This window comes from Strix aluco, chromosome 5 (assembly GCF_031877795.1).
Source record: "Strix aluco isolate bStrAlu1 chromosome 5, bStrAlu1.hap1, whole genome shotgun sequence".
Classification (NCBI taxonomy): domain Eukaryota; kingdom Metazoa; phylum Chordata; class Aves; order Strigiformes; family Strigidae; genus Strix; species Strix aluco.
Window position 1 is genome coordinate 27,863,521 of NC_133935.1, and position 15,556 is coordinate 27,879,076.

Genomic DNA, 15,556 nt, shown 5'->3' on the forward strand with positions numbered 1-15,556 from the left:
AAGTGAACTTACTGGTACAGCAACTGGGCGAGGGGGACAGGCAGTGCTAGTACCAGTCGCCTCCACTAGCACAGCAGCTGGGCCAGAGGGACAAGCAATGCCAGTATCAGTTGCCCTGATACAGAAAACCAAATACACCAAAAAGTCAGCTCACATAGTAAGGGCTGGAGATGAGCCAGGCCCAGCACGAGAACAGGGGAAAGAGCGGGAAGTAATCATCCACTCTCTATCCCAGAGTGAGTTGTGAGATATGTGGAAGGATTGCAGCTGCCTTCCAGGCGAGCAGATTTTCACCTGGCTGCTCTGATGCTGGGATAGTGGAGCTGCTGGTTTTGAATTGGAGGGGAGAGAGGCCAAGCAGCTGGGATCTTTGTCCAGGGAGGCTGGCATTGACAAGGCAATAGGGAAACAGACTCAAACCCTCAGCCTTTGGAGGCGACTCCTGCTCAGTGTAAGGGAGAGGTACCCCTACAAAGTTGATGTCCTATGTCGGTTAGGCAAGTGGACCAACATGGAGAAAGGCATTCAAAACCTCAGGGAATTGGCTGTGTTTTATATGGTTTATGGTGATCTGAATGATGAGCGGTCACCAATGGATCCAGATCAGGCCCTTTGCACACAGTTGATGTGGCGGAAGTTCCTGCAAAGTGCACCACAAGCACATTCCAAAGCATTAGCAGTAGGGTCCTGGTGGCGAGACACCCAGACTCAAAACAGTGGATGAAGCAGCTGGCCAGCTCCGGCAATACGAGGGAAATCTCCCTTCCTCCCAACATGCCTGGGTTTCAGCTGTAAGGGAACTGTCTCAGAGGCTCCAGAAAGTGGAAGAGGACATGTCCTACATTCCACCTGCATGGGCCGATGTCTCAGCTATTAGAAGCAGGCGCTTCCCCACCCAAGAGAAGGGCAGTGGAAGGTACACACCATGGGGCACCCTGTGGTTCTTCCTCTATGATCATGGCGAAGACATGAGGAGGTGGGATGGACAGCCCACTCCCTCCCTAGCTGCACAAGTACAGCAGCTGAAACGGAAAACCACCATGAAAAAGGAATCTTCCAAGAGAAACGCAGCTCCAGTGTCCAGTCGGAAATCCCCCAGACAGAATAGAATGGCCAACGTTATGCCTGACCCTCTTGAGGGGACCTGTGAGTCATTCTCGCAGGAGTCATTCTTACAACAAGGGAGTGATGGTGAGCAGGATTAGAGGGGCCCTGCCTCCAGCCAGGTGGAGGAAAGGGATAATCGGATTTGGGGACGAAATCCCGTGCAGACCACAGCAGACAAGACCACAGACAATCAATATGATTGGAAGTCAAGCTCAAAGCTTTATTAGCAAGCAAGCCCTTATATACTCTTGTGCCTTCTAAGAATAGCAGCACGCCTTTAAATATTGTTGTGCATTCTAAAAGTAGCTCCCCTTGGTACTTTCCACAAATATTGCTACCTGCACATAGCCAGTAGATAAGTTCTGGCTTTTGCAATTCCAAAAGGTCCCTTCTTAATTAGTTTCTTCCTTAACGAGCACATTCTTTTCTTCTGGCCTTCTTGTAATTATTTCTTGTTTTCGGATGTCGTTAATCTTCTGACCAGAGTGCTGGTTGTACTTTTCCATTGTCAGTGTGGGCAGAAAGTTCAGTAAGCCAGCATGCACACCAACAATCGGATTTACTGGAAGGTGTGGATCTGATGGCCTGGCACATCAGACCCACAAGAATATAAGGCCTTAGTAGACACTGGCGCACAGTGCACACTGATGCCATCAAGCCACAGTGGGGTCGAATCCATCTGCATCTCCAGAGTGACAGGGGGATCCCAACAGCTGACCCTATTAGAAGCTGAAGTAAGCTTAACTGGGAAGGACTGGCATAAGCACCCCATTGTGACTGGCCCAGATGCCCCGTACATCCTAGGTACAGATTACCTCAGGAGAGGGTACTTTAAAGACCCAAAAGGGTACCGGTGGTCCTTTGGTATAGCTGCCCTGGAGGAGGTTGAGCAATTGTCCACCTTACCCGGCCTCTCAGAGGACCCCTCGGTGGTGGGGTTGCTTAAGGTTGAAGAGCAGCGATAGCCTATTGCTACCAAGACGGTGCACCGTGTGAGAGACGAGAAACCAGGCCTGTGAGAAACTAAGAAAAACAGCCTGAGAAAGCAAAAGTTGAGGCTGATCGAAGAAATGCCTCAAACACTCGCAAGACAAAACTATGAGTCACAGGGTGCATTCTGTGGAGGTCGAAGCTGATAAGGCTGCCCGAATAACACAAGATGGGACTGGAGGAGGGAGCCCTGTGAAGACAGGACGGCTCTGCTCTGGTGCACCTGGCCAAAACTTCAAGGGCCATCTGTCCGGTGAATGACCTTTGCTTCATTATCCACGAAATGCATATTAAAGTTAACACCCCTCAATATGCTAACGAGGGCTAACATGATCATGCTAATTACATCATCCCATGAAACACCTCACCCCTCCCCGTACATGGGATACGTAGGTATGTGGGTCGACCTAGGGGATGGACCCAAGGAAAGCGGGTATAAATCAAGAAGGGGGGGTGGGGGGGGCGCGCGGCCCCGAGGAGAGAAAGTGCAGTGAAGCGAAGAAGACGGATGCCAGCGAAAAAGACGGATGTCTCCCGTGCCTCCCGGAACCCTCGTCGGCAGGAGCTGCGCAGAAACCTAGACCGGTGATCTGTATTTCCCCATTCCCTCTATCTCCCTCTTTTCCCTTTCCTATTAAGCAATGCAAGGCATATTATATTGCTCGCCACAACTTGCTATATACTTAGCCAACTATCGTGTGTTCAATTAGTACATTGTGAGTAGTTAATAAATGTTTAGACTTGGAGACTTGTTGTCCGCTCCATTGGGGATTTGCGAATCTGAGTCACTTGTCCCCCTCGTCTGAGCGGGACGTGACACACCGGCGGCAGTACCGTACTAACCGAGATTCCCTGGTCCCCATCCATCACCTGATCCATCGACTAGAAAGCCAGAAGGTGATCAGCAAGACTCATTCACCTTTCAACAGCCCTATATGGCCAGTGAGAAAACCTAATGGTGAATGGAGACTGACCGTGGACTACCGTGGGCTGAATGAAGTTACACCAGCAATGAGTGTTGCAGTGCCGGACATGTTAGAGCTCCAGTATGAGCTGGAGTCGAAGGCAGCCAAGTGGTACGCCACGATTGACATCGCTAACGCGTTCTTCTCCATCCCAACAGCACCAGAGTGCAGGCCACAGTTTGCATTCACTTGGAGGAGTATCCAGTACACCTGGAATCGATTGCCCCAGGGATGGAAACACAGCTCCACCATTTGCCATAGACTGGTCCATACTGCACTGGAGAAAGGTGGGGCTCCAGAACACCTGCAGTTCATTGATGATATCATTGTATGGGGGGACACAGCTGAGGAAGCCTTTGAAAAAGGAAAGAAGATAATTGAAATCCTCCTGAAGGCTGGTTTTGCCATCAAGTGACAGAAAGTTAAGGGGCCTGGAAGGGAGATTCAGTTCCTAGGAATAAAATGGCAAGATGGGCGTCGCCACATCCCAATGGAGGTGATAAGCAAGATAACAGCCATGGCCCCACCAACCACTAAAAAGGAGACTCAGTCTTCCCTGGGTGCTGTTGGGGTTCTGGAGGATGCACATCCCAAACTACAGCCTGATTTTGAGCCCTCTCTACCACGTAACCTGCAAGAAGAATGATTTTGAATGGGACCCTGAGCAACAACAAGCCTTTGAACAAATTAAGCAGGAGATTACCCAGGCAGTAGCCCTCGGGCCAGTCCGGGCAGGCCAGGAGGTTAAGAACATGCTCTACACCGCAGCTGGGGAGAATGGCCCCACCTAGAGCCTCTGGCAGAGAGCATCTGGGGAAACCCGAGGCTGACCTCTAGGCTTTTGGAGCCAGGGATACAAAGGCTCTGAAGCTAACTATACGCTGACTGAGAAGGAGATACTGGCAGCGTATGAAGGAGTTTGGGCTGCCTCAGAAGTGGTCAGCACTGAAACACAGCTCCTCCTGGCACCCCGACTGCCGGTGCTGGGATGGATGTTCAAAGGAAAGGCTTCCCCCACACATCACGCAACAGATGCCACGTGGAGTAAATGGGCTGCGTTGATAACACAATGGGCTTGAATAGGGAACCCCAACCGCTCAGGAATATTGGAGGTGATCACAAACTGGCCAGAGAACAAAGATTCTGGGATGTCACCAGAACAGGAGGTGACATGTGCTGAGGAGGCCGCACCATATAACGAGCTGCCAGATGAGAAGCGATATGCCCTGTTCACTGATGGGTCTTGTCGCATTGTGGGAAAACAGCGATGATGAAGGCTGATGTGTGGAATCCCACACGATGAGTCACTGATTCTGCTGAGGGACAAGGTGAATCGAGCCAGTTCGCAGAGGTGAAAGCCACCCAACTGGCTTTGGATATTGCTGAGCGAGAAAAGTGGCCGAGGCTCTATCTCTACACTGACTCGTGCGTGGTGGCAAGTGCCCTGTGGAAGTGGTTGCAGCAATGGAAACAGAACAACTGGCAACGCAAGGGCAAACCCATCTGGGCTGCTGAAGTATGGCAGGATATTGCAGTCCGGGTGGAGAACCTCGTTGTGAAGGTGCGTCATGTGGACACCCATATACCCAAGAGTCGGGCCACTGATGAGCATCAACACAACCAGCAGGTGGACCAGGCTGCTAAGATTGGAGTGGCTCAGGTGGACTTGGACTGGCAGCGTAAAGGTGAAGTGTTCATAGCCCGGTGGGCCCATGAGACCTCAGGCCACCAAGGCAGAGATGCAACATACAGGTGGGCTCGAGATCAAGGGGTGGACCTCACCATTGACACCATCGCAGAGATCATCCACGGATGTGAGACGTGTGCTGCAATCAAACAAGCCAAACGGGTGAAGCCCCAGCAGAATGAAGATCGATGGATGAAATATAAATATGGAGAGGCCTGGCAGATCGACTACATCACACTGCCACAGACCCGCCAAGGCAAGCGCCATGTGCTCACAATGGTGGAAGCAACCACTGGATGGCTGGAAACTTATCCAGTGTCCCACGCCACCGCCTGGAATACCATCCTGGGCCTTGAAGAGCGAGTCTTGTGGCAACACGGCACCCCAGAGAGGATTGAGTCAGACAATGGGACTCACTTCCGAAATAACCTCATAGATGCCTGCGCAGAAGAACATGGCATCGAGTTGGTCTACCACATTCCCCACCACGCACCAGCCTCTGGGAAGATCAAGCACTACAATGGACTGTTAAAAACTACATTGAGACCAATGGGAGGTGGAACCTTCAAACACTGGGACACACATCTGACAAAGGCCACTTGGTTAGTCAACACAAGAGGATCTGCCAATTGAGCTGGCCCGGCTCAGTCAAAACTTCCACGTGTTGTGGACGGTGATAGAGTCCCTGTGGTGCGCATGAGGGATGTGCTGGGAAAAATGGTCTGGGTTAGTCGTGCGCCGGGCAAAGGCAAACCCATCCACGGGATTGCTTTTGCTCAGGGACCTGAGTGAACCTGGTGGGTGATGCAGAAGGGTGGAGAGGTCCGATGCGTACCACAAGGGGACTTGATTTTGGGTGAGAACATGCCATGAATTATATTGTGGTTTTGTTAATTGTTTTTGGTTTTAGCAATTTTGGCTAATTGCTAAATGGCAGCTGGACGTGATGCAGATGGTATAGAACAAAGGGGTGGATTATGTCCTGGTTCAGCTAGGATAGGGTTAAGTTTCCCCAGCAGTGGGGAGGGAGCTCTAGCCGGGTTATTCGATACCATGCTGACGTCAGGTCTGGGCGCCCAAGCGCAGGAAGACCAGGGATGGCCTTTGTTCGGTCAGTCCCCTCACTGTTGTATCCATACGGTATATCTCTTGTTCTGTTCATTGTTATTACTGTTATTGTTATTGTTGTTGTTTGGTTTGTTGTTGTTACACTGTTGTATTAAAACTTTCCTTATCTTCACTCCCTGCCCCGTCGTGTACGAGGGTGGGGGAGGGGCAGCAGCAGCATGGTCTCCAGTCCTGGCAGGGCCTAAACCACCACAGCAGTGCATCCAAATATGGATAATCTTTGTCTGGGTGGAGTTTTGCTCTTGTGGAGATCCTCTGTTTCATGGAGATGCTGTTTGTTCTGCTGCTGTTTTTTTGCAGTAACTATTTTCCCATAGTTTGTGTGTTCCCATAGTCCTTACACTGAAATGGGGAGGGAGAAACCAAAAGACAAAGACAATCTCCTGATGTTCTCTGTATGCTTGCTTCCATTCTGGGCTTCCCATTTGATATTTGTATATTTGTGCTGGTTTTCCTGGGTAATTATGAAGGGGCAACTCATGGGTGTTACGTGAACCATATTACAGAATGATGAAGGGGATGAAAGCTTTGAAAAACATAGTGTGACCTAAACACTGTTTTGGCTTTTCCACTGTATTCATACCTCCAAATTTAGAGGAAAAAAAAAACCTTAAAATTGACTAAAGCCTACTGCCATATTCTTCTGAAGCAAAAATAGAATTTAGAGTAGTTGGGGAGGAGCTGGAAAAGAAGAATATAGACATAGCTCATCTTCTTTTAGAGAGCTTTGTGGTTTTGGCACCTGTACCCAGCCTGGTGCATTGTTCATGGGGCTTCTTCATTGTAGTTCATAAACCATAAATAATTGTTCTTTTCTGTCTGAACAGTTGTCCAGTCAGGGAATTGGCATGTGCGAGGTAAACATGGAAGTAATGCTGACTTTCTCATAAACAAGTCTTTTTTTTAAAAAAAAAAACCTAACTGAAAAAGAGGAGAAGATGAAGCAAAGGAGAGTGACGACAAGTAATGGGCTGAAAAATTTGGAAAAGATGAGGAGCATTATAGAACAAAGTTATTACAATTATGTAGTTTATGTGAGTATCCTTTAGGACTTTTTGCATGTCTGTGTACATGTGGATATGCATAGCCAACCATTTTTGCCTTGATGACTGGCAAACAAATGTATGGGACATAATCAACATTACATACAAATATGAAAGTGCTTCCAATGATGTTAAAATTTTTCTAACACATCTATTATGTATTCTCTCAGCTACAGGTAAAACTTGAGTGAGAGAATAGACAGTGAGAGCAAAAAAACTGAACAAAAACGAACAGTGAAAAAGATGAGTGTAGTGTTCATGACAACTGCTTGTAAATAAGGCAGTTCAAAGGCTGTCTTCAGGAATATACTGCCTGGGATGGGTTTTCTAGAGTGTGGGGGAAACACTGAAAGGTTCTGAGCTGCTAAATACAGGCTTCATTCTCAGGTACATCAAGTCTACTAAAATACAAAGGGTTTCAAGGTGGTATAAATGTAACTTACTCCTTTCCTTAAGTTTTCTTTACAGGGTAAGAAAAAAAGAAAATGGCAATTGTGCAAATAAGCCCACAATCTGTGGGAGCTCACAATTCTTACTGTATATCTAGCAGTAATATTTATGTCTTTATTGTACTTTCACCCACCTGATTCCTCTTAAATAATGTATATTTGGTCTTTTTCTATTAATAAATTTCATTTTAGTCCAAAAGGTCTTCCTTCTTTTGCTTGGTGTTTGCAGCAATGTAATAAAAGGGAGGTGTTCAGAGGGAAGATTGCTGTGAAGATTTTGGATGTACTGTGTTACTGTTTTCCAGGATGACTGAAAATTGATGCAGTAGGAATTTGTTGCCAGATAAGTTTTCCATCTTTGAAGCACTGTCTTCCCTGAGGAGCTCTTATTTAGTCGATGGTAACTAGATATGGTAACCGCTTTCGGGGATGGCTTGGTCCACTCTTCAAAGAGAAGTTTCCAGGTGGTGTTCATTGCTGTTTTGTACAGGAGTATTTAATTATTTGAGATATTTAGGAAATAATACTAATTTGTGCAAGGTTGCTTTTAATTAAGCTCTCATCTGCCAAACTTTGGGAATAATTTATCCTAGTGTGAAACCAGGGACAAGCGTGAGCTGAAAAACTCATACTTCAATGCTTTTACATGATTTGCTGTATCACCTGAGCAAACGACTAGCACTTACAGAGATTAAAGAGTTACACAGCTGAAATCATACACATCCTGAGAAATAAAAGAATTCTGGTCACATCAACATGGCCATGAAAATAGTGTGCCATTTTAAGATATCTGAACACTGGGTGGAAAAAAAATGTTCAGTTACAACTGTTGGGGGGAAGTGGAGGGAAGAACTGTGGCCTTCACGTGCCTGTAAATTTGGCAAGTAGTCCACATATGTGCAAGTATGCTTTTTGTTAAACTACTGATTTCTTCCCATGATGAGTGACCAGCAGGTTCCTAATGTTTCTGGGGACTGTGAATAATGTATATGGATAATAACACTGAATACGCTCTACAGTCTGAATAAATATGGTTTGTTGCAATGATTCTAGAAAGCAATGGGTACTGTTAAGCAGAACTTTTTGTTCATGAATCATCTTCTTAACACTTGAGTTAGGTTTTGGTTATTGGTATACTGTATCTGTCTCACTTCAGTGTGATGCTGCTGAAATGCAGGATTCTTGTATAAACTTTAGGCTCCAGAGGCGTATGCAGGGGTTTTTAGTGGGCATGAGATCTTTCTACATAGTGCCATACTGTATGAAGTGGACTCTGCTGTGATTCTCTACATTCTCTAACCTGACTTCTTTTGGATGTGGTCCTCCTGGCTATGCCATGTATTTCCAGGTCACCTGCCTGAGGAGCATTTGCTCAGCTCTGAAGCTCAGGGCTGAGAGCTTCGAGCAACAAAACTACAGTGATCTTGTTGCTGTGAGAATTGTCCTCAATGTGGCATCCACATGTGTGCAACAGTATGAATGGTCTGCTTTTGCTTTAGGGTTTCTTTCAATGCCCACAATTTCTTGAGGCAAAAAACAGGAAGTAAAATTAAAATTTTGAGGCATAAATAATGTGATTAGGCATTTAGATGTTTATGTGGTATGTGATCTCCACCCTTAGTTAGTCACAGCTCTGGGAAGAACCTGCTCCAAATACTTGGTTCATAAGTATGCTGTGCAAATCTTGTTATCATGTAATGGTGTGAGGAAGAATGTAAATTCTGAGTGAAGGTCTCCAAAAAGCTGGGTCTAAAGTGATAACATAGACACACTGGAACTGTTACTCTGCAGCTCAGTGACTTGGTGTTTATTTTTACTCATGTAGAAGTCTTCTGTATTTTTCACTAAGCAAGAGACTAATGTGTAGACTGCCCTACCTTTTTCCTGAGACTGTAACTTTATAGATTGATTATTTTTTTTAAACTACATGTGAATTCATTCCATTTCTCCTTTTATGTACCTCATCAGTGAAGCACATAGGAAGATAGAAGTATTAATTACCTTCAACAACTTAGAGAATAAATAGGTTTACATATTGCTAGTTCCATACTGTACTGTAATGAACAGCATTCAAGAGGGCCCCCCAATGTGAAGTGCAGAACTTGAAAAAGATTAGAAAAAAATCTCAGTGCTGTTCAGCATTTACCTCCAGTTGTTCAGCTTTCCAAAAAGTGTACAGTAGATTTTCAGTCTTGTGAATATTTCTTGGCTGGCAACAGATAAAAGCCTTCAGCTTCCTGAGAGAGGACAGAGTATAGAAAATGCTGGTTGCATAGTCACTAGTGGAATCCCTTTAATGCTGGCTAGATGATCGTAAGAATTTTTAAAATAACAATAAGGAGAATCTAATTTCAGTGAAGCAGAGTTCATTCTCAATAAAGGGATTTCCTGCAACCAGTTCACTGTAACTGTAGAAACACATACCTTTTCTAATCTTTGATGGAAAGGGAGAACAGACTTTTCTGAGTTCTTGGTAAATCCCAGAGCTGATAGTGAATGCTTAACACATTGAATGCAGGAGGAAAGAGGTTCTTTGGAACTTGCTTCCAGTAAAGCATTCTCTAAATCAGAGCGATATCCTCACTAAGCCGCTTAATAATGAAAACGGTGGTCAGAGGAGTGTAGTGGTGAATGCCCTTGAAGGTGGGAGAAAAAGACTGAAGCAATGTAAATTAATTTTCTGAATATTTCATAAAGTGATTATTATCTCTGATCACAGCCCTCTCTTAAGAAACTGGAAACAAAATCAAGTGTACTCCTTTTGCACTTCCAAAAGAAGAAAACAAAACTTTTGGTAACATTAAATAGGAGTGGAAACAATATAGACTGACTGTTATGTAGGCAACTAAAAATCTGGATAATACAAGGAAGATGAAAGGCTACTTTACAACTTGACTGTAAAAGATAAGTGTTGGGTGAAAGTCACTAAGAAAGTGAGCACCCTACCTAAATTTGAACAGGATTTGATACGGAGCCAAGTTCAGACTGAAGTGGTACATGTTGAACCTGAACTAGTTCTTCAAGTTCTGCTAGAAAACTTGTTGCTTCTCTTTAGTTATTGTCAAATGGGAAGGAAAAGCAAAAGATGCAGCTGTAGGAAAGATTTCCGTGAAGGTGCTTTTGGGTTTTGATGTAAGGGGATCTTTGTTTATTTTGGAACACTCCCCTCCTATAGGTAACATGCAATGTGCTTCAAAATGAAGGAATTTAGGGAGCAAAATACATTTTAAAAATATCAATGTGAGCTAAGTCATATCACGCTAAAATAAATAATGAGTGATAAAGCACAAGGTGTTCTGTGTGACCATTCACAAATAGCCTATTCGGTGTTGTGCTTTACAAAACAGTTTCCCATTCTTCCTGTTGCTAATTTTGTAGTTCTTGTAACTGAAAACCTATGAGCTAGATTCTCAACTGGTGAAAGCCTGCATATTTAATCAAACTTGCATAGTTTAATTGCAGACACCTCAAGTTACCTCTATAGCACTGCAAATACTGTAACTTTTAAATGGTAAGGTATCTGCCCGTAGTGAATGCCACTAATGCTATGCATGAAAACTTAGTTTACAAGCAGTATTGCCCAACAAAGATGATTCCTCTCTCCACTGTTTCATGGAAAAGGGAAGAATATAAGGTGAATGTAGTCTCCTAACATTTCTCAAGGAGCTGCATGTGTAGTTAGACAGCCAGTGACTCTTTTATTTAAGACAATTCAGCTTCAATAGGAGGTATGTGACCAAATACCCATGGAGCTCTTTAAAAATATGGTAGCTGGATTGCGACAAGCCATAGTGACCATAAACTTTAAAGCCAGTAACTCAGTGCTGTTAGAGGAAACTTATCTGATGGTCCAAAACCTGAAATCAGCCCAATTATTTTTCACTCTCTTATACAGTAATCTTTCTTTCATGAGAGAAACTTCTTTTTTTCAAGAGTGTACAGCAGGATTTTACGGAGTTCTTTTTTTGACAGCCGTAAGTTAACTCTGTGCATGTGTGGCTTGAGGATTTTTTTAAACTTCCTTATTTGGTCAGGTAAGAACTTTTCTCCTAGGTTTGACATGAGATTTCTCCCCAGACTGTAATTTCAGTTGTTATTCCATGCTGCTTGCTTAACGTTTGTGCTTTTTCAGCTGAATAAGATACTTTGCAATTGTCATAAAACTGGTTTATGTTAATTAAATACAAGTGCAATTAAATATCATAAGCGCCTTTGCCTCTCAGAGGAGGAGGCTACAATTTCAGATACTACTTGGTTATTATGTAGGGTGACTTGTTAATGAGTATCAAGAAGAGTATACTCATCTCCATTTTCCAGGATCACACCGTGTGTGGACTTGTTTCATGGTTGAGCTAGAGAACCAGAATCCAGGAGTGTGGACTAGGATTCAAAATCCAGCACCCCACACTTTAGCCAGTGCTAATTCTCAGTTTCAGCATGAGAGATTGAGACTGGCGTTGCTCTCTGCAGGTGACTCACCCAACAGATCTCTCTCTAAGCTTGTCAGTCACTCAGGCAGTCCTTGAGGTCAGGAGAGACAGATCCTCTGATGCCAGCCCGTGCAGCTGCTCTGCTTCCAGTGTTTAAAGGGTGGCTACAAAGAAGACGGAGACTCCCTTTTTACAAGGAGTCACACTGAAAATACAAGGGCTAATGAGTACAAGTTACTCCTGGGGACATTCCAATAGGACACAAGAGGAAAATTTTTCACAATGAGAACAATCAGCCCCTGGAATAATCTCCCAGGGAAGTGGTGAATTCCCCAACACTGGACACTTAAGATTAGCTGGACAGGGTGCTTGGCTATCTTGTCTACACCGTGCTTTTGCCAAGAAAGGTTGGACCAGATGATCCTTGAGGTCCCTTCCAACCTGCTATTCTATGATTCTAGTTCTGCTGAGATGTGGGCGAGAATAACCATAAACTGGTATCTGACTAGTTCCTTCTACCATGTTACTTATTTCTCTCTTGGAAATACCTTATTTGATACATTCTATGATTCCATTTGTGGGCTTTTTTCCCTTTTGTTTTTCAGGCTGAGATAATCGCCCTCTGGAAGAGCTGGAAAATACACAAGTAAGTTTTGTCTTTCGGGGTCTTTTTAGTTCCTCCTCTGAGTCACCTTCTAGAAGACCATGTCATTCATCAGTGTCTAGAGAGCTCATAAAAACTAGCTTCCTAACACAGGTATATAAATTGCTTATGATTAGGTGGTGAATTTTTCAGAATTCTTGAAAAATCTAAAGGCATGTTTCAGGTTTCACTGCAGACAAACCTGAAGCAAAACTGCATGCAGTCTTTGCTTTCCATCAGCAGCAATACAAAAGCCTCAAAATTTGGGTGGGAATCTAGAAAAATACCTATTTTGACTTTTTTTTCACTAGATTTTGTATAACTAGGGGCAGAAGAGTAGCAGGATCTATTTTTATTTGACCTTATTATCATATTTTGGCCAGCATCTGCACAGATACATGACTGCAGGTTATCTGGATTTATATTGTACTTTCAGCAGGGTAAGTGAGCACAGAGTTTACACAGATTAACCTGAGTAGACACCTGCATATCTTTTCGTCCATCAATGTGTAAGATTTATCTATTTTTTACAAAGTGTGTAGTTCTTGTCTGAAACTTTCTTGTGGCAGATGCTCTTCTCTATGTGCATCTTTTTCTGACAAAAAAAAAAAAAAATTCTCCATGGTCTTTTAAAAAGAATAATGAACATGCAGTCTGCCTGCTGGGGAAGCTGAATATGCTACTTGCCACCCAGAGTGTTGATTTTTCTGGGGAAAAATACAACCAACTACTCCCTCTCCTAGCCTCATAGGGAAAATATATGGAATTGTCAAAAGGGGGCATTCCTGCTTTTTCAGACAAATGAAAACTAAGTCATAGAATAAGTGTTATAGATAGACCTATCGTCTAGGTAGAGTAGTAATTGCTTAAGTTTACAAAGTCTTTAGCCAAAGCAAATATAACAGATGGAATATTAAATATCAGAAGTGATTTGCAGACTAATTTAATCTCTTATTTTGTGGACAGAGATTTTGTTTTATCTCACCTAAGGTTTACCCAAAGCTTTTATTAATTGATGAAAATGCCCACTGCAGTTACACACACTCTGTGTATAAAAATACATAACCCCCCCAGTTGTCAGTTAAATTTCATATAGAATGATTCTCAATATATCCATGAAAACACATATTTGGCAAAGTCCTGCCAGTCTGGTATAAGGATTTACTACAACTGATTTTTGCACTTTGATCTGGCATATGCAGAGTTGCCAAGTAATAGTTGGGCGAACCATGCATTCTTATTAAAAATCTCTTGAAAGTACAAGTCTTTATGTATAGCAAAACAAGATGTACCTCTGGAAATTGAGAAACTACTGATGCCCTGGGTAGTTCTTTCTCATTGAACCATGAGCAAATCCAGGACTGACTGTGCAAATAGAAAAGGATGTTGGTTTTAAGCTTCTGTGTCAAGAGATGTCAACAAAGGTGTTCACTTCTGAGTTTGCCTGAGCACTTACAGATTAAAGCTGTTAACAAACAGGTTCAAACTGGTGCTGATAATTTCTGTTTATAACCAAATCTTACTCTGCCTCTCACAGGTATCTGTAATATTTTTTATTTGCTCTAGTTAGAAAACAGTCCTTATGATTTGGTAAAGCCTTCCTATACATGGTAAATAATATGCTTTAGCATTAATATTTTGGATTGACCAGGGGAAAGCAAACATAGGAATTAAAAAAATCACACCTGAAGCTATATAGTTTCTCTTGCCTAAAGAATCATTTATCTTTCTTTGGAATTCAGTTTATCTAGCTATGCAAATAAAAAATATTACTTCTGTCTGCCCTAAGATTATAGAATAATTTAGTTATCATGTTCTAAAAAGATGCTGTTTTTTCAATCAAGATTTTGGTTTTTTACACCTCAATGTCTAATTTAAGTGTAGTGCAGTCTTAGGGCTGGGATAAAGATGTTTCTCATGCTAGAAGACATAATCAGAAGATACCAGCACAACAAACAGGTTAAGGGGTCAGATCTTTTGAAGTATGTAGCTTTAGAGCAACTCTAGAGATGCTAGACGGGTTAATTCATGCTTTGCAGACACAGTACCTTCTCTTGGATGCAGTTCACGCTCTTGGAAAGCTCAGCCTTTGAGGTGGTTCTGTTTTCAGGCTCTGCTAACTCCTATTGGCTGTGTCTAGCTTGGCAGCCCTTCCAAGCACTATGCTCCAAGACAGGTGGTCAGGGAGAGGCTATTATTAAGCTCTGCTTCCTCAAATTGCTTTTGATAGCAATATCTGACTATGATGTTGTTTACTCAAACTGAGACGAGGGCTAGGGCCCCTGTTCTCTGTGTTGCAGCCAGGACTTGGCTTTGGAAAGTTGCCAACATCTTGCAAAGGCAGGAATGTTTTGGGGGCCTGATCACCAGAGGTATGAGATCTGAGACGTGATTACCTGTTTGGGTCTTCCTTGAAAAAGTAGATTTGGGAGGAGTGTGATACCAAGACAGTATTTGGTATCTTAGCCTCTTAGATGGGAGTGTTTTATCAGGAAAACTCTGTTGCAGCTTTGGACATCATGTCCCATAGTGATTTTGCTGCCCCAAGGAAACGGTCACTGACATCTGCATCTGTAGATACGATATAAATGCTCTGTGAAACAAAGCAGATTTGCTGCTCTGCCTCCCTTCCCTTGCAAACTTGCACATGGCTCTGATTTGGTTAGAGCTGTGGTGACTCAGGTCTGATTATCAGGGGTGTTGTACTGGTATGGAGTTGGTTAGAGGTGATGAAACTGGGCCCCTGGGATTACCCTTTGCAAGAGCTGGGCTGTGCATTTCAGCACTTTGAAATCAGGCTGAGGAATATCTGGGCTGGGTTGAACCAGAGGCACAGAGAAACAGGGCTGATCCTGATGCTGGGACTTGGTAGGGCTGGGAAAGTACTGGGTTAAATCCGAACATGGCTGATCCTCAGATCAGTTGCCAGATGGTGAGGGTGGTTGCTGGATGTCTCTTTAAGGCTGTGAAGACTGCAACAGGGGAGGTTTAGACTGGACATTAGGAAAAAATTTTTCACAGAAAGAGTGGTCAGATAGTGGAATAGGCTGCCCAGGGAGGTGGTGGAGTCACCATCCCTGGATGTGTTTAAGGGTCGTTTAGATGAGATGTTGG